This window comes from Bubalus kerabau, chromosome 13 (assembly GCF_029407905.1).
Source record: "Bubalus kerabau isolate K-KA32 ecotype Philippines breed swamp buffalo chromosome 13, PCC_UOA_SB_1v2, whole genome shotgun sequence".
NCBI classification, from domain to species: Eukaryota; Metazoa; Chordata; class Mammalia; order Artiodactyla; family Bovidae; genus Bubalus; species Bubalus kerabau.
In genome coordinates this window covers 31,239,290-31,257,328 of record NC_073636.1, presented here as the reverse complement: position 1 = coordinate 31,257,328, position 18,039 = coordinate 31,239,290, and the positions used below count along the sequence as shown (strand labels likewise).

Here is an 18,039-nt window from a genome sequence, read left to right as displayed (position 1 = left end):
CCATTTCCTTCCCCAGGGCATCTTCCCGGCCCAGGGATCAAATCCGAATCTCTTGCACTGGTAGGCAGATTCTTTACCACTATGCTACCTGGGAAGTTAAAATACTGTGTCAGCTCCAGCTGGCCTCCTATTGTTACCCTCAAATTGTTTCTTTATGTCTAAGCAATGTATTTCCAGTTTTGTAAGCTATCATAAGATAAGTACATCCAGATGCTGATGGGGGCTTCACATAGAATATCATTTAATCAGCAGCATTGCTATCAGGTAGATATAATTTTGTTCTGAGTATGTGTGTGTGTGTGTGTATAAATATATATGGAGAGAGAGAGAGTGCCAAGATTCAGAAGACAAAATGACTTGTCAAAGGTTCCACAGCTTCTAAGTGGCAGAGGCAGACTTTGAACCCACTGCTCATCAGCTTTGCAACAAGTGCCTTTAAAGGCCTTAAAACAATTTAGCCCAGTGCCTAAGAAGGCAGTGAGGTCTGCACAAGGGCCCTCTAAAGAGGAAATAAAGGGTAGAGAGCTAAGGATAGAGTAGGCTAGCACATTTTGAAATGAGGCCTGTGTCTACTTGAAAAATATTCACAGCCTAAAAGTTGAGAGCTTATTCTGCAACAATTTTTAGGACTTCAAGCCGGGGAGACAACATCTCAGGTAACCCTGAGAGAACTGCTCCGAGGAGGTGAGAGGTTGGGGTGGGGAGCCAGGTTATATAGAAGTTTATATAACAACAAAGAGCAGGTAGTCTGAACATCAAAAGATTACTGTTAATGAAAGGAAAACCAGATATCTCAAGTTAGGAATTTATCACTTTTCTATGTAGAAAGATGCAAGAGTCTGAGCTCACTGAAGTCCTTCCTTCGATGTGCACCTCAGCTGTCTGAGGCCAGTGTCCTGTGTTTTCACATCCAGAGTTTCCTCAGGGCTCACTCTAGGGAGTGGCTGCAGTCTGTTGGCTGCTAGATGGCAGGTATTCCTTTCTTCCTGAATTCCCTCAGGCTTACCAGCTCGCCAGCCATTTGTGGTGACTCAATCGCTGATGACTGTAACATCCTTTTTTTTTTTTTTTTTTTAACTGATATGGCAGGGAATATTCCACTTCTCACCTGTGATGATTGGGAAATTGGTAATGATGTCAGATGAGTCTTATGTGGATATCTGAGTGGAGAGAAAACTATGGATCAATTAAAAAACAGACTGGGTTTAGGGCAGTGGTTTTCTACTGGGATGATTTGCTTTGCTGTGTTCCCCCTGCCCTGGGACCACTTGGCAAATGTCTAGAGATGTGGAGTTGGGAGGCTTCCTTCTTGCACTTACTGGTTAGAGGCCAGGCTTGCAGCCGAGCATCCCATGGCGCACAGGGAAGCCCCCCAAAACAAAGAATTATCTGGTCCCAAATCTCAATAGTGAGAACCTTGGGCTGGGGCACTTTGAAGGTAACAGAGTGGGAGATACAGCTTCACTAGCTCATTTCTTACACTGGTTTTTCTTTGTGAAGCCAACAGTTTTCACTGAATTACTTCCAGTGAGTTTGATTTCAATTATTTCAAACTGAATGAAACAATTTTCAGCTTGTTCATTTCTGACAGGTTGATAGCTGATTCACTATTATGCTATAGGTGCAAAGTCTCTAGTCATCTCTCTTCCCTGGATGTCCTTCGACTCTAATGACTTTGAACTAACTACAACTTAAACATAGCCCTTGGCTACGTGATGGTGGAAACACTCTTTCCATTGTTTTTAAACCAGAGGTAAAACAGAGGGTGCTTTCTCTGCAAACCCCCCCGCCCCCCCCCCGCCCCCGCTTTGTGTCAAACCCTATAGAAATATGGGATTTTATTCTAGCTAGTGACAGGAGACAAGTTCTCAGAATCTGATACACACCATTCAGTCTTTGAGTGGAGACACCTCCTCTTCATTCTCTGTATGTTTCTTTTCAAAACACCACAATGAAATCATTCTTCTTCCCTCCAAGATAGAAACTCAGATATAGTGAAGTATTAGCAGCTTACATATTCATCAGGCTCTTTTGGGGGGAAGATAAGATTTCTTCTGTGCCAAATATGAAAAGGCATTTAATGCTATCTCTCTGACTGTTCTCCCATGCTTTTCCCTTTTCGTGTCCCCATTATTCATAGCAATGCCCGCTCTTCTTTCTTTTTAAATAGTGCAGCTTTGAAGCTGGGCAGACCCTGGTGGAAATAATCAGGGAGGATTTCATAGAAATACTGCTTCTATGGCAGCGTCTTAGTTCCCTTCCTAACAGACTGAAGGAGAGCAGTGTTTGTTGAGAATGTTTACCACTCTTCTTTATCAAAATCCCCTCCACTGCAGTTCTTGAGAGATGAATCAGGAATAAAGCTCTTTTTTTTTCCTCTCCATTTCAGCCATGGATAGGCTATTCACTGCTAAAGGATATTGATTATGATCTTGGATGGAGAATAGAGCAGAAGGACGGAGGGGAGCTGCCTTCACAAGACACACGTCTCACGGGACAGCGGGGTAGGGGGCTCAGTGCCCTCATTTGCCAGAAAGAACGTTAGGCACCCTCTGACCCCCACCATCTCCATACAAGGTACTTGATACTCTGCTTTAACAGTGCAGAACAGTTACAAGGTTATCAGGAAAATCAGCTACTCAACAAACATCTGTTAAGTGCTCACTAATAGCCAGAGTAAGGAGAATTTTAAGAGCGACTGAGCAACTGAACTGAACTGAAGGAGGATTGTGCCCAATGGTTCACATGCAAAGGGTGTGGTCTGCTCTGGATATATAGCCATCGTTGTTGTCATCGTAATTAAGTTCAAAAGGCCAGAAGCAGTCAACAACATTTTAAGGATCAAAGGTCAAAGAGGAAGTGCAAGGCATTTAAGTCAAGATCAAACCCCAGGAACTGTAATTGACAAGAAGGAGCCAGAATTCACTGGTGAGATGTGCTCTTCCTTTCAACTACTGAAAAGTCACCTCTCTGTACACTCTTAAAGACTTGCTCTAATCCAAACAAACCCCTCTCACTTTTTTTGTGGGGTGGGGGGCAGGGCAGGCATGCTTTGCAGCATGTGGTATCTTAGTTTTGCTGGCCCAGGTTGTAGAATCTCATGCCCCAGCAGTGGAAGTGTGGAGTATTAACCACTAGAACACCAAGGAAGTCCCAGGCACTCTCTTCCTATATAATGTCTCCCCTTTGCTTCATTTTTCTCTAGCAGTGTTTCACCTTTGTTGTTTTATTTATTGAGCACTAATTGCACACCTGGCTTAAACATTCTGACATTTCCAGAAAGTAGGTACTGTGATTAGCTCTCATCAGCTGGCACTAGTGGTAAAGAACCTATCTGCCAATGCAGGAGACGTAAGGGATATGGGTTAGATCCCTGAGTCAGGGAGATCCTTTGGAAGTAGGCATGGCAACTCACCCCAGTATTCTTGCCTGGAGAATCCCATGGACAGAGGAAACCGGTAGGCTGTAGTCCATAGGGTCACAGAGTCGGACACGACTGAAGCTACTTAGCAGCCACCCATGCACACAGATAAGAGACTGATTTGGACAGTTAACCACCTGCACAGGGTCACACAGGGAATAAGTGGTGGTAGGTGGTACTCCACTTTGAATCCCTGTAGTTTAACTTCAGACTCAGTTGTGTCTACTGGCAGCCTGGCTTATGTGCTGCCCAACCAGAGATGTGAGTCAGTCTTTGATGGACATCTTGCTCCCGAACCATCCTGGTCATTTTTGCTATGGGGACCTAGAATTTAGTATAAGACACATCCCTACCTTCATGGATTGTTGACCTATTACCCTACCTATTAGAGTCAATGGCTAGTTCTTTGGTTTTTTTTATTAAAAAAGAACTGAGCCCTGATTTAGAGTAAGGAGTCATGAAATTGGAATCAGAGTCAAAATTTAGGAAAAACACTAGTTTCTTTCTTTTTAAATATTTACTTTTATTTAGTTTATTTTTTGACTGCACCAGATATTAGTTACAGCACATGGGATCATCAGTCGTGGTTGTGGCACACGGGATCTTCAGCTGTAGCATGCAAAATCTTAGTTGCGGCATGCAGGATCTAGTTCCCCGACCAAGGATGGAGCCCAGGTCCTCTGCATTGGGAGTGGGAGTCTAAGCCACTGGACCATCAGGGAGGTCCCATGAGGTTCTTTTCTAAAACAGAGTCCACCATTAATAAATTAGGGATAATTCCATTTATTTACAAATTCACATTTAATGTTAGGTGTAAAAGAGGAACACAGAAACAGTTAACAGAAGCCCAACTCCTCTGCTATTCCCATCTCTAAGAAAGAGTACAAGACAGCTTTCTTCCCTGCTCCCTAAGATGCCTTTCCAGTGGTTTCAACTTGTTATTTTCCAGGAATTTTATTGGAAACGCCTATTGTTTTTTTATACATGTTAGTTTCCCCATGGTGCTTAAATTAAATGAGCTTTTTTTTCCTTTCTTTGGTCCCTGGATAAGCCCTCATTGTGTTTAAAGAAAATTGAAGGCGCCTGTTGCTAAAAATAAGAGAGATGAATCGATAGTTAAACATATTAAGTAAAAACATTATACTTGGCTGAATGTGAGAATAGCAAAACATAAAAAGCACCATTATAATATATTCCACTTCCCATAATTTGACACTAAGCTGCTTCCTTGCCTTTATCCATAGTCAACATCAGCTTACCAGAAGGTTGGTAGTTAAGAAACAAGCTGTTAAATATTAAAGCTGTATCTATGTAATTGAATGTTTTGGTATGGCTGCGTTCTAAATATATGCTATTAAGATACTGTTCAGCAAAGATATTTAATTACTGACATCTAATCATGTTACTGCTGTTTCTTTAACTGAGAAAAAATATGAAGTGCTGGAAAGAAAACAGTTTCATTTTAAACAACAACATTTTATTAATCTCAACAATAAAACCAAACTCAAATCTCCAAATGAAATCACCCCATTTTTAAAGATAGCACTTCTCAGCTTGGTAATCCTTGGGTAATGCTGAGATAGATGGCTATACTTAACGTGTTAAAACATTCCCACAAATAATGTGCACAATAAAAGTTAATTATGCTCGTTTATTACATCAAAATAAAATCTAAACTATGAAATTCACAAGGAGAATTATTTCATAGTCAACTGTGGAGCACCGTTATAGATGTTTATGACCACAACATTTTTACTATCAGAGACAGTTTGGGAAGATGTTAAGGTGATAATCAGATAATGATAATATCTTTCATTTGTATAGAGTTTGTGCAAATTCACCAACATTACCTCATTTTATCATAACAGCAGTGCTATGAATTAAGTGAGGAAGATATTTTTATAATGATTTTGCATACAGGAAAGCTGAGGCCATGGAAATGTATGTGACTTGTAGTTTGCATGGCAAGTTAACGGCAAAACTGAAATCATGACCTAAGACTCCCAATTTCAGTTCCTGAGAATGAGAAAGTAGGGTAAATATTAGTAGTTTTATAATAGTGCTTGTTGATGTTCAATCTTAATTTTTTTTAATTAAAATTAAAGGGTTATCATTTAAAATGATACGGCAAAAATGGCCAATAAATATATTTTCTCAGACCAAATATATGAAAAATTCTAATTTCATACAAATACCACAAATAGTGGCTTGTTTATTCATTTGTTTAAAACTACAAAGCCATCTTTGTTAAAAGGTAATATTTTAGAAAAATATTTTTTTAGCTTCCTGAGTTTTCTTCTCATCCTCATTCTTTTTCTTTTGAAACAGGTTAATTTTTATCAAAGAGAATTGAGTGGCTATTTCTCCTTATTGCCTGTGAATGCATTCAAAAGAGGCAAGTAGGAAGTAGAAATGATGCATATTAAATATTTAATTTTCTAAGAGTGCCTCTGTTAAGCATGGGTAAGACAATTTAATCCACATTTATATAAGGATGGAAGTTTGATCATTGGATAAAAAATTGGATATAACACTATCTTATCTTGGCTATCATTAAGATATTCAAAATATATCAACTGACCAGCTTTATAATGTCATAACTGGATTAGAATGTCAGCCTACTAATCTAAGCAATAAGATGGAGTCCAGCTAAACAGTGGGATGTTCAACTGCCATGGTAGTTGAATGGGTGAATCTGGCTTTCAAAATTCCAACCTGCCTAGAACAAAATTCTGATTTAACCTTTCTCATTATCTAGCTCAGAAGTCAGCAAACATTTTCAATAAAGGGCCAAATACTAAATCTTTTCAGCTTGCAGGGCATGTAGTGTCTGTAGCAACTGCTCAACTCTGCCCCTGACTCACAAAATCAGCCTCAACCAATATATAAACAAGTGGACACAGCTGTGTCCCAATAAAACTTTATTTACAAATAAAAGGTAGCCATGAGCTGTTGTTTGCGTACCCCTGATTGAGGCCTTTTGGGTTTTGTTCTGTGATTACCTATGAGACACTATGCCAAAATACTGAATTGATTGTGTTTTCCCAACCATTTATTTTGGCATCCTGTCAATGCAAAAATTCGCTTATTATATTTTCTTGTCAAATAATAACCTTACAGTTAAATTGTCCTTACTATTTTTTCCACTGAGTTTCTTCTCTACAAACATTCAATTCGATTTATTGAACAACTGCTAAGTAATAAGCAAAATTCTAGGCATTGGAGAAACAACTTAAAAGACCAAGCACCCTCCAGGAGACTGTTAGGGTGACTTTTATCAACAAAATACGCTGGAATATAACGCAGCTAATGTGGACATTTTGAACCGGAGAGTGAGGCTTTAAAAGGATGTGCTGTATGCAGAATAACTGCACCCCCAAAGATGTCTAAGTCCTGATCCCCAGGACTTAGAGAATGGGGTGGAATGTGTGTGGAGGAGAAGAGGATACATTTGTAATATATCCCCAGAACCTGGGAATATATTGTTGTTGTTGTTCACTCAGTCATGTCTGACTCTTTGCAACCCCATCTACTGCAGCATGCCAGGCTTCCTTGCCCATCACCATCTCCTGGAGCTTGCTCAAACTCGTGTCCATTGAATCAGTGAAGCCACCTAACCATCTCGGCCTCTGTTTGCATGTAAGGGAGTACATTACCTTATATGCAAAAGGGTCTTTGCAGTCATGATTATATTAAGGATCTTTTTCATTATGGTTTATCTCAGGATATTGAATATAGTTCCCTGTGCTACACAGCAGGACATTGTTGTTAATCCAGCCTATACCATACTAGTTCGCATCTGCTAATGCCACACGCCCAGGAACAACATTGTAAATCAACTACAATTAAAAAAAAATTTTTTTTTAATATTAAGGATCCTGAGCTGAGGAGAGTAGACTAGCTTATCTAGGTGGGTTGCATGTAATTAGATCCTAATGAGAATCAGGTGCCTTAAGAGTTCTCCTGAGAGAGATGGGGATGGGAGGAAAGACGAGAGTAGAGTGCTTGGGGGAGGGGCCACGAGCCAGAAAGTGCAAGCAACTCTAGAAGATGGAGAAAGCAAAGAAACGAATTCTCCCCTCTGGTCTGCAGAAGGAAGATAGTCTGGCTGACACCTTGATGTTTAGGACTTCTGACCTGCAGAACGGTAAGATCATCAGTTTGAATTAAGTCCCTCCAATGATGGTAATTGGTTTCAGCAACAATTGGCAACTAACAGGAGGGAAGAGTTCATTCCTCTGTGGTTAGAAAGATGGTAGAATGGAGCTTGAGGAAGTGGTTCCTGAACTGGGTTTTTAAATTTTGTTTACTTTTGGTTGTGCTGGGTCCTTGTCACTGTGCAGGCTTTCTGTAGTTGTAGCGAATAGGGATCACTCTCTAGTTGTAGAGTGGCTTCTCATTGTGGTGGCTTGTCTTGTGGTGGAGCACGGACTCTAGTTGTGGCAGACGGACTTAGTTGCTCCATGGCATGTGGGATCTTCCCCGACCAGGGATTGAACCCATATTTCCTGCATGGGCAGGTGGAGTCTTATCCACTATGCCACCAGGGAAGTCCCTGAACTGGGTTTATGAAGGATAAGTTGGTATTCTGGAGGCAGGAGAGGGTTGGGGAAGGAAAGGCCAGGCCAGGCAGAGAGAGGAGTCAGGAACCGACTCAGAGGCACAGAAGTGCTTGATGCATTTTGGGCAATGTTGAGAATTTGCTGATTCACTTGTTAATCCAACGTGGAGGTTCTGTTGAAGCAGGGTAATGGAGAGAATGGGGTGGAATGTGTGTGGAGGAGAAGAGGATACATTTGTAAGCCACTACCATCACTAGAAGGCTTCCTTGGTGGCTCAGGCAGTAAAAGCATCTGACTGCAATGAGGGAGGGAGAAGGCAATGGCAGCCCACTCCAGTACTCTTGCCTGGAGAATCCCATGGACAGAGGAGCCTGGTAGGCTGCAGTCCATGGGGTCACTAAGAGTCAGACACGACTGAAGTGACTTAGCAGCAGCAGCAGCAATGAGGGAGACCCAGGTTCGATCCCTGGGTCAGGAAGATCCCCTGGAGAAGGAAATGGCAACCCACTTCAGTACTTTTGCCTGGAAAATTCCATGGACAGAGGAGCCTGGTAGGCTACAGTCCATGGGGTCACAAAAAGTTGGACATGACTGAGCGACTTCACTTTCTCTCACCGTCCCTAGAAGAGGGGACTAGCCCAACACCTCTGCTCACTGTTGCCAAAATTTGGTAGCTCATGGCAGCACTGGGTCCCTTGGTTTTCGCACCTTGGTTGTCTCTCAGGTGTGGCTTGCAAAAAAGTGGGGATTCAGAGAAAGGTTGCCAAAAAATGTATCTTTTTTTAACGTGGACCATTAAGGTCCCCTGTGGCTCAGCGGTGAAAGATTCTACCTGCAAGGCAGGAGACTGGGGCTCAATCCCAGGGTTGGGAAGATCCCCTGGGGGAGGAAATGGAAATCCAGTCCAGTATTCTTGCCTGGAGAATCCCATGGACAGAGGAGCCTGGAGGGCTACAGTCCAAAGGGTGCAAAGAGTCAAATGTGACTGAGAAACTGAGCACATTTTTAAAGTCTTTATTGAATTTGTTATAATGTTGCTTCTGTTTCATATTTTGGTGTTTTTGGTCACGAGGCATGTGGGATCTTAGCACCCTGACCAGGGATCAAACCCACACTCCCTGCATTGGAAGGCAGGGAAGTGCCCCCAAAATGTATTCTGATGTTAGTGTTAGTTTATTTAACAAACTCTTTTGGACCAGAAAATGAAGCCTGGGAGCTAACTCTGAAAGAAGAGCCAGATACCAGGTGAGGAGGATGCACACAGGTGAACTGCTACTCTCATTCCAAGCAGAAAATGCAAAAGGGACAGGTGTTTTAGATCAAGCACATGATCAGAAATCGCTCTGTACCTTACCCTGCTCATTGGTGAGAGATATCCCACCAAAAATAAAAAGTTTTAAGTCTGATTGATTATTTGAGAAATGGCTTTGTTCTGATTATCTTATTTAGGAAATACAAGTGTATTTGAACTTTTGCTTTTCAAACCAGGGACCTGGTTCCAGGAGAAAACTTTTCAAGAGTGGGAAGCTCTGGTTTAGGCACACGTACTCAGTCACTTAGTCGTGTTCAACTCTGCAACCATATGGACTGTAGCCCGCCAGGCTCCTCTGTCCATGGGATTTTCCAGGAAAGAATACTGGAGTGGGTTGTCATTTTCTTCTCCAGGGGATCTTCCCAAACCAGGGATTGAACCCATGCCTCCTGCATGGTCAGACAGGTTCTTTACCGTTCATCCACCTGGCAAGTCTCTGGTTTAGACAGTTACCATCAAAATAGAAGGATGATGAAAAAGATAATATATTAGTATTTAGTTCAGAAATAGACTCACTTCTTCTTTATAAAGGTGGAGTTCTGCTTCCCACAAGGGTTATTGTGGGAATGTTGTATCTTGAGTCTAAAGTACTTGAAAGTGAGAATCATATCTATTCTTTACTGTTACCTCTTCCATGATTCTTATTAATATTACAGTATCTTGCACAGTCTAAAGTGTTTAAGAAAGTGAATGAATGCTTGAAGAAATGAATTAATAAAGGTAAACTTGGAATGAAGAATGGAAACCACTATAGCATCTTAGCATTAATACTTAGTGCTATATTTTATCTATTCCAGATTATCTTGTTTAGTTGAATTTCTTTTTTTCCCTTGTTTTAAGACTAGCACCCTCGTTTCTAGGGACCAGTGAAAACAAGATGAACCAGGTTCACACCAGGTTCGTAGGGCTTTAAACAAGAATTCCATCTGACCCTGGCCCACACTATTGAAATTCTGCTCTCTTTCTCTATCCATGTCTGTGCTGTCTGGGAGGATATCATATTGCTGAACTTGTAATAAGATTCAGTCATTCTGATAAATATAAATTATTTATCACTTCCCATTTTATGGCCTTGATGGTATTTAGAATTATATTACTCGGCATCAAAATGCTCCCTTTTCCACCGCTGACAGTATTGAGCCCCTCTGCTAAAGGGACAAGCTGGTACATGCAGCAGAAGAGTGACAGGGCTTTTGAACAGATAGATGACATGATTATATAATTTAATCCTGGCCACTTATTGCATAGAAGCCTTCGGGAAGGAGAGAATCACATTTAGCTACTCCCCCCCCTTCAAGGATAGAAGCAAAGAGACATTCATCTTGCATGATGGAGGTATTGGGTGGATTGGTCGGTCAGGTTGCAGCAGTTCCCTAGGAGTGCAGCAGTAGCATGAGCTATGTGGGTTGTTACTCTCCCTGAACAGCTTGATGAGGAGTCTTCGGATAGTTCAAATCTGAGACCGTCTGGCAAGAGGCACCCTGGCAGACAGCTGAGGGTCTAATTCCAGGGAGAGAAATATGAGTGCACTCGGAGGCTGCAGATCAATGCATCGTGGCTTGCTGAGGTTATTAACTCAAACACCCTCACCATTGACCTCCAGAGCCCAATAACTAACACTGTTCCTGAAGGTGAACAGAACTGAGCAGACACCAGAAATCAAAGCAGAGAGCAAATAGGGGGTTAATCTGATTATGGAAGACTCTGAGAATTCAAGTCATTCACTGCCAGTGATGCCTGTGGGTCGTGAAGAGAGACTCTACCATAGAAAATAGCCAGGTACACTGAAGCAATCCTGGATTTGGAATTAGATAAGATGCAAGGCAAACAGAGTCAGGCAAGAAGATCACTAAGCCGGAGATAGAGAAATGGCAGTTATAAGAATGAAGCATCTGGTGATGCAGGTAGCCAATAGGGTCTTGGGGACATCAAATATGTGCACACTGATGGAACCAAGAATACATTAATTAGAAGGGAGGTTCTGACCAAAAGACAAGAAAAATGAAATAGTCAATATGTCAAGGGGAACTTGTTTGTAGTGATGGATGTAATATCTGGTAGGTGGTGACCTCCTGTAAAGAAATCAATATTGATAGAGTCAGATGGTCGTTTGGGGATGTTTAAAAGGCGAGTGCGGGCAGCCAGTGTGCCCTCTCTAAATGAACAGACTACAGTGCTTCAGAGAAGCCAATAAAATCTTAATATGGGATAGATTTCATTGATAAGCAATCTTGGGATTTATTTAGAATGAAAAGCATTCATTCAAGTAAGTCCCTCTTAGCACAATTATGCTCCCCAGTCCTTTTTACTGTATTTGGTGTTCTCATAGCAGGAGGAAATTGCCGAACACCTCTCATACATATATTCTATTCTTAATCGAGTATACGCTCTATGAGGACAGAAATTGAGGTTGGAATGTTTCTCCTGCTGTATCCCCATTGCCTGGAATAAGGTATGGCACTTAGTATGTGCTCCATACACACTTACTGAATGTCTGTATTCCGTTGTTGTTGTTGTTGTTTTTTAATTTCCCCTGCTCCTAGTTGTTTTCTGCTCATTCTCCAGTCTCAGCTTGTAGCCCAAACACTGAGCTAGCTAAGATAAAGCAAATCATAGAAACTTTGCTATGGAGTTGGAAGCCTCTCAGATTTATCCACTCTCCTTTCCAAACAGTATCAAGAGAAAGAAACCATTTTTTTTCTTTTTAAACCAGTTCTGGCTCAGTCATTGCTTAGTCTGTTTTTTGACTACCTTCATAACAGGAAGCTTACCTCCATTCTGGATTCTCCATTGAGTTTTTGGGAGATACTTAACTGTTTCACTGTATTTTCCTAAACTTAATACGTCTTCTTTTTTAAAAAGAATAATTTTATTTATCTATCTATTTATTTATTTTTGCTGTCCTGGGTCTTCCTTGCTGCATGGGCTTTTCTCTAGTTGCAGCAAGTGGGGGCTACTCTCTAGTTTGGTGCACAGACTTCTCATTGCAGTGACTTCTCTTGTGGAGCCTAGGTTCTAGGCATGAGCCTTCAGTGGGCTCTAGAGCATAGGTTCAATAGCTGTGGCATGTGAGCTTAGTTCTGTAGTACTTGGGATCTTCCCAGACCAGAGATAGAACTCATGTCTCCTGAATTGGCAGATGGATTCTTAACCACTGAGTTAGCACAGAAGTCCTATTAATATGCCTTCTTACATCCATCACAGAGTCATGATTTTGGAAGCACCAACAGCGTAAGTCTGCAGAAGGGAATGGCAACCCACTCCAGTATTCTTGCCTGAAGAATCCCATGGACATGGGAGCCTGGTGGGTTTCAGTCCGCGGGGTTGCAAAGAGTCAGACACAACAGAGTGACTAAAAGAGTAAGTCTACAGACAGTACATTATTTGAAGAAAGACAGGCCATTTTCCCTTCAAATTATCACATGGAGTATACATTAGGTGCTAGACGTCACCATCCTAGCCAACCCCCTTCTGCCTGCATAGTAATTTGAAAATTTCTCCTCCTAAAATATTATGCCCAGAAATGAATCTGTTCCAAAAAACAGTCTGACCAGCACAGAATAGAGTAGAACTATTTTCTTCCAAACACTAAAAATACATGCACATAGAAGAGTAGCAGCAACAGCATTAAATTAACAGCATTTTCCTGTTGACTTGAACAGAACTTGTATTCAAAATACCCTCCTGAGACAGTCCTGGTTTTCTTTTCTTTTCACTCATGCTGGCATCCGTTCCATGATCTGATTTGTTTTTGTTTCACATTCCGTCCTGTTTGGATTGTTCTGTAGCTTGATCATTATCCCCTCCCAGGCATTTATTCCTTCCATATTTTATGTGTTGTCTAACTATTTGTAAGCATGCTTCTTAGGTTTCCATCTGTTATTGATAGCAAGGTTGAAACAGAACAACCCCAGAGAGCAGGCATTTTGTCCATCTACTAGAAACTTTGTTTCAGGCTTTTGTGGCTGTTAATCTACCATCTTCAGGAAGATTCTATTCCTCTGGACAGTAGATCCATATTTCAGCTAACATTAAACCATCTTAGTATATAGATACCTAATCTTACAAAAATCATGATTTATATCTGGATGGCATGCTCTTTAAAAAAAAACTCTTTTGATTTCAGTTTATTTCAGGGAAAACAGCTTTGACATCCTGTTAGATTATGGAGTTAGGAAAGTTTCGCTTTTAACATGATGTCTTTCAGCAATGACAAATTCAGGGCCACGTCCTCTAGGAGCTAAAACCAGAGTTTCTCAGCTTTGGCACTGTTATCATTTCAGACTGATAGTTTCTTTGGGGAAGGGTCCTCTTAGCAACATCCCTGTCCTCTACCTGTTGCTAGATGCCAATGGCAAACTTCCCATGCTCTTTATCTACAATTGCCGTAGACCTGTCAAGAGAGAGGGCTTCCCAGGTGGCTCAGTGGTAAACAGTCTGTCTGCCAATGTAGGAGCCACAGGAGACACAGGTTCAATCTCTGAGTTGGGAAGATCCCCTGGAGGAGGAAATGGCAACCCACTCCAGTATTCTTGCCTGGAAAATGCCATGGACAGAGGAGCCTGGCAAGCTACAGTCCATGGGGTCACAAAGAGTGGGACAGGACTGAGCACACACAAAGGCAATGCATCAAGAGACAAAATGTACAAACCACTCGCCTCTTACTGTGGAAGAGAAGGATTATACTAGCGGTAGAAAATTTCTTGTCTTCTGGGCCAGGCAGAAACATATACAGATTCCTGAAAAATATCCATCAGTTATCTATTTCACGTTTAATCTGTAAGCAAGTGTTGTCAAACTAACTGGAATTCAGAATCACCGGGGTGCGGTAGCTGGTTAAGAAAAGCAGACTCCTGACGAAGAACTGATACCTGCCACACGGTGAATGAACCTTTAAACATTATGTTAAGTAAGAGAAGCTAGACACTAAAGGCCACATATTGTATGTTTCCATTTACACAAAGTATCTAGAATATGCAAGTCCACAAAGACAGAGCAGTTGAGCGATGGTGCGAGATAGGAGAGGAGGTGGAGGGACAAAATGCTTACTGGGTAAAGGGTTTTACTTTAAAGTGATGGAAATGGTCTAGAACAATATAGAAGTGACTGTGAATGGACTAAATGCCACTGAATTGTTCACTTTTAAAATGGTTAATTTGGGGACTTCCCTGGCAGTCCATTGGCTAAGACTCCCCCTTCCAGTGCAAGGGGCACAGGTTTGATCCCTGGTCAAGGAGCTAAGATCCCACATGTTTCACAGTGGGGGCAAAAATTTTAAAAAGAAACGAAAAGGCAGAATCCTGAACTTCTCCTGCAGAGGTCCTGATTTCATGGGCAATGCTGGGGTCGAGGAAGTTGTGTTTTGATTGAGATTCCGTAGAATGTTATGATGCAGATGGAAGACAGACCATGTGTGGACAAACCGTATCATACTGAGTCTCTGGAGAGGCATAGCCTGGGCTTCCCCACCTAGAACACTGTGAATTATTTACTCAAGACTTTTTTATGTTTGCTTCCTCATCATTTAAATTGACCATACTCCAGTATTGTTGCCTGGAGAATCCCATGGACAGAGGAGCCTCGTGGGTCGAAAAGAATCAGGCGCAACTTAAGTGACTTAGCACATACATCCTGGAATGTATTAACTTAAAGCCTGACTTCCTAATATACCCAAATATGGTTACACATTTAATATTAGTATTTAACCCAAGCATGTCACTAGAGCTTGGTTCTAGCATCTCACCAGGTTTGGTGTGACATATTTTAAGATGAGTTAAATTTTTGTTTTAAGTTTTGTTTTATTTTGTATTTGCTTTTATTGTACTAAATCTTCGTACCCAGTAAATGTTTGGGAAATGACTCTTAAATCAATGAACATTCTTTTGAATTTACTGATTCTTTTTAAATTTTATACCCCTTTATATTATACCCCTTTATATTTAAAACTATACCCCTTTATATTGGGGTATAGTTGATGAACAATGTTGTGTTTCAGATGTACAGCAAAGTGATTCAGTTATGCATATACATGTATCTATTCTTTTTCCAATTCTTTTCCCATTTATGTTATTAGGTTAAACTTTGTGTAACCTGTAAGCAATATCATTATGTGATAACCTATGCATTGGCTTAATATCAAATCCAGTCACTTGGCCTGTGAATCTGATGACAATAATACCATTTATTGGATAATTGCAAAGGACCAGTTATCGCATGTTTATTATCCTGTTTAACCATCATGCAAGTGTAGATCCAGGATTTGTGGAGCCTGATGTTTACACAAATTGAGAAGATCTGCTTAAGAAAAGGAATAAAAAGTAGAAATACATTATTAGCTAGAGGGCCTTGAAGACATCCATGCATGTGAACCGTCCTGAAAGTTGAGCTTAATTAGCTCTACCATAAATCCACCCGAGTCTTTGACAACACTTGAAGATAGCTGGGTATCGCTCATGGCATCAGTGAGGAAACTGAGACTTAGCAAGTTGGAACACTTTGCTGGTGATCAACCAGCCAAATACAGTAGAACTGGAATTTGAACCAGCTCTGGCCCATGCCAAAGGTTACACCCCCGGCCCCTAAGGAACTAAGTAACAGTGGACCTCTTCAAATGAGATGCACCCCTGGCTCCAAGCTTGGTTTTGGTGAAATCTTATTTTAGGAGGTCTCTGCACACCCTGAATTGAGGATTATAAAAAGAATGAAGGCATTTGAAGTGAGAAAGGACACTTAGTTGATTAGAAAGAAATTTATGATGAGGTTTACATATGGGTATGTTATGCCTTGGCTCCTCTAATTAATTTCACTAAACTATGCTTCAGAGGTTTTAAAATATACTTTTATAATTTTCTTTTTATGAAATAGCAAGTAGAATGAACATAGAACTTTATTATTTAAGGATATTTAACATAAAGTCTTCCCTAGTAGCTCAGATGGTAGTCTGCCTGCAATGTGGGAGACCTGGGTTTCATCCCTGGGTCAGGAAGGTCCCCTGGAGGAGGGCATGGCAACCCACTTCAGTATTCTTGCCTGGAAAAGCCCACGGATGGAGAAGCCTGGCAGGCTACAGTCCATGGGGTCACAAAAAGTCAGACACGACTGAGCTACTAACACTTTCACTTTCAACATAAAGTCTTGACAAAAAGATGGCTGGTAAATGGGAGAGAATAGTAACTTGTTATTCTGAGAAACTCTTACATGCCAAGAATGTAATCTTCATCACAAACCCAAGGGATATACACAGAAATCTCAATTTTTTCACCAATTGAGGAAACTGAGACTCAGAGATCAATAGGTTAACTCTTTACTACTGTCCCAGCAAAGAAGAGGCTGCTATTTATTTTAAATGGCAGCAATTTAAAGAAACTTTGTACAAAACGCCATGTCAAATCTACATTTATTTTAACATAGATTAATGCAAGATATTGGTTTCTTGAACAAGAAAAAATGAGTTTTCACAGATCTGAAATATGATTTATCCTATATGGTATGGCATCACTGAGATTCTTTAATTGCAGCCTATTTAAGGGATTAGTCAAAAAGAGTATGAAGGACCTATTAACACCCAGTTGAAAAATGTGACAGAAAAGTAGGAGAACAGACAATTCCAACTTCTAATTGTGGAATCCTTTGGTGTTTGGGTTCAGTGCAATTTTCAGGAAGCTCATTAAAGTCCTGCAAAGGCCCATCTTTCTCCCCAGAGCTGATTGCAGGCAGTCCCCCGAGAAGCAGTCTGACTGCTAGCTCACATCTTCCTTGTCATAGGGAGCTAGGTGTCAGCCTCTGACCCCACAAAGAGGGGAACTTTCCATGAGGGCTTCACAAGTATTTCTCTTGCTCGATTATCTTCAGAGAACTGTCCCTAGATTGTTCTCAACACTAAAGAAAATAAAGGTTGTGCATGCATGTTTTGAAGGCCTTGGAATGCACAGAGTAATAAGGAAAAGTACATATGTGCCTTACAATAGGTAATTTTAAAAATGCATACATTAGCTTCTTTTTAAACTTTCCATTTTGTGTTGGGGTATAGTCGATTAACAATATTATGATAGTTTCAAGTGAACAGTGAAGGGACTCAGCCATGCATATACATGTATCCATTCTCCTGCAAACTCCCCTCCTATCCAGGGTGCCACATAACACTGAGCAGAGTTCCCTGTGCTACACAGTAGGTCCATGTTGGTTATCCATTTTAAGTACAGCAATGTGTACCTGTGTACATGTCCATCCCAAACTCCCTAACTATCCCTTCCCCTCATCCTTCCGCCACCACGACTATAATTCTACATACATTAACTTCTCCTTGGAACAGTTTTTTTCCCAGCTTTGTGTAGTGCAAACATGCCAATTTCACATAAGAGTAGGAAACTAGATTTTTGGTCTTGTTTGGCCCACTAGGCATTTGTTACACTAGAGTGGCCAAAAAATTCATTTGAGTTCATCTGTAACATTTTATGGAAAGACCTGAACAAACTTTTTGGCCAAACCCATATAACAGAATTTATGCAGTACTTGTGTATACTTTCTTTTACACTTCTCTCCTCATTTATACTTCAGCAACCATTCTTTTCAGAGGATGTCTCCACCAAAGATGCAAATCTATTTGAAGGCAATATAGCAGAAAAAGTATTGAATTTAGATGTAGTTCCTCTTGTAGTAATTATAGTCTCGGCAAAGGACTTGTAAAATCAAACAGTTTTTAATTATCAGAGGGTTTTGGTGTAGGCTTGTGTTACTTTTTCAAA

At 40.9% G+C, this 18,039-nt stretch overlaps 2 long non-coding RNA genes across 5 annotated transcripts in view; one reads left to right on the top strand and one right to left on the bottom strand.

Annotated features, from left to right (window-relative positions):
- Positions 1-3,942: 3,942 nt before the first annotated feature.
- Positions 3,943-6,308, bottom strand: LOC129625477 (uncharacterized). The gene is made up of 3 exons (XR_008701463.1): positions 6,003-6,308; positions 5,272-5,437; positions 3,943-4,162 (listed from the first exon to the last, which is right to left on the bottom strand). It is a non-coding gene; the product is annotated as an uncharacterized LOC129625477 (long non-coding RNA).
- A 1,069-nt stretch (positions 6,309-7,377) lies between these two features.
- The window catches only part of LOC129625474 (uncharacterized), a 105,726-nt gene continuing 95,064 nt past the window's right edge, over positions 7,378-18,039 (top strand). Inside the window, exon 1 of one of the 4 annotated variants that reach the window (XR_008701458.1) lies at positions 7,378-7,568. This is a non-coding gene — a long non-coding RNA (uncharacterized LOC129625474). The remainder of the gene's footprint in view (positions 7,569-18,039) is intronic. The other 3 variants (XR_008701459.1, XR_008701457.1, XR_008701456.1) reach the window with 3 other exon arrangements.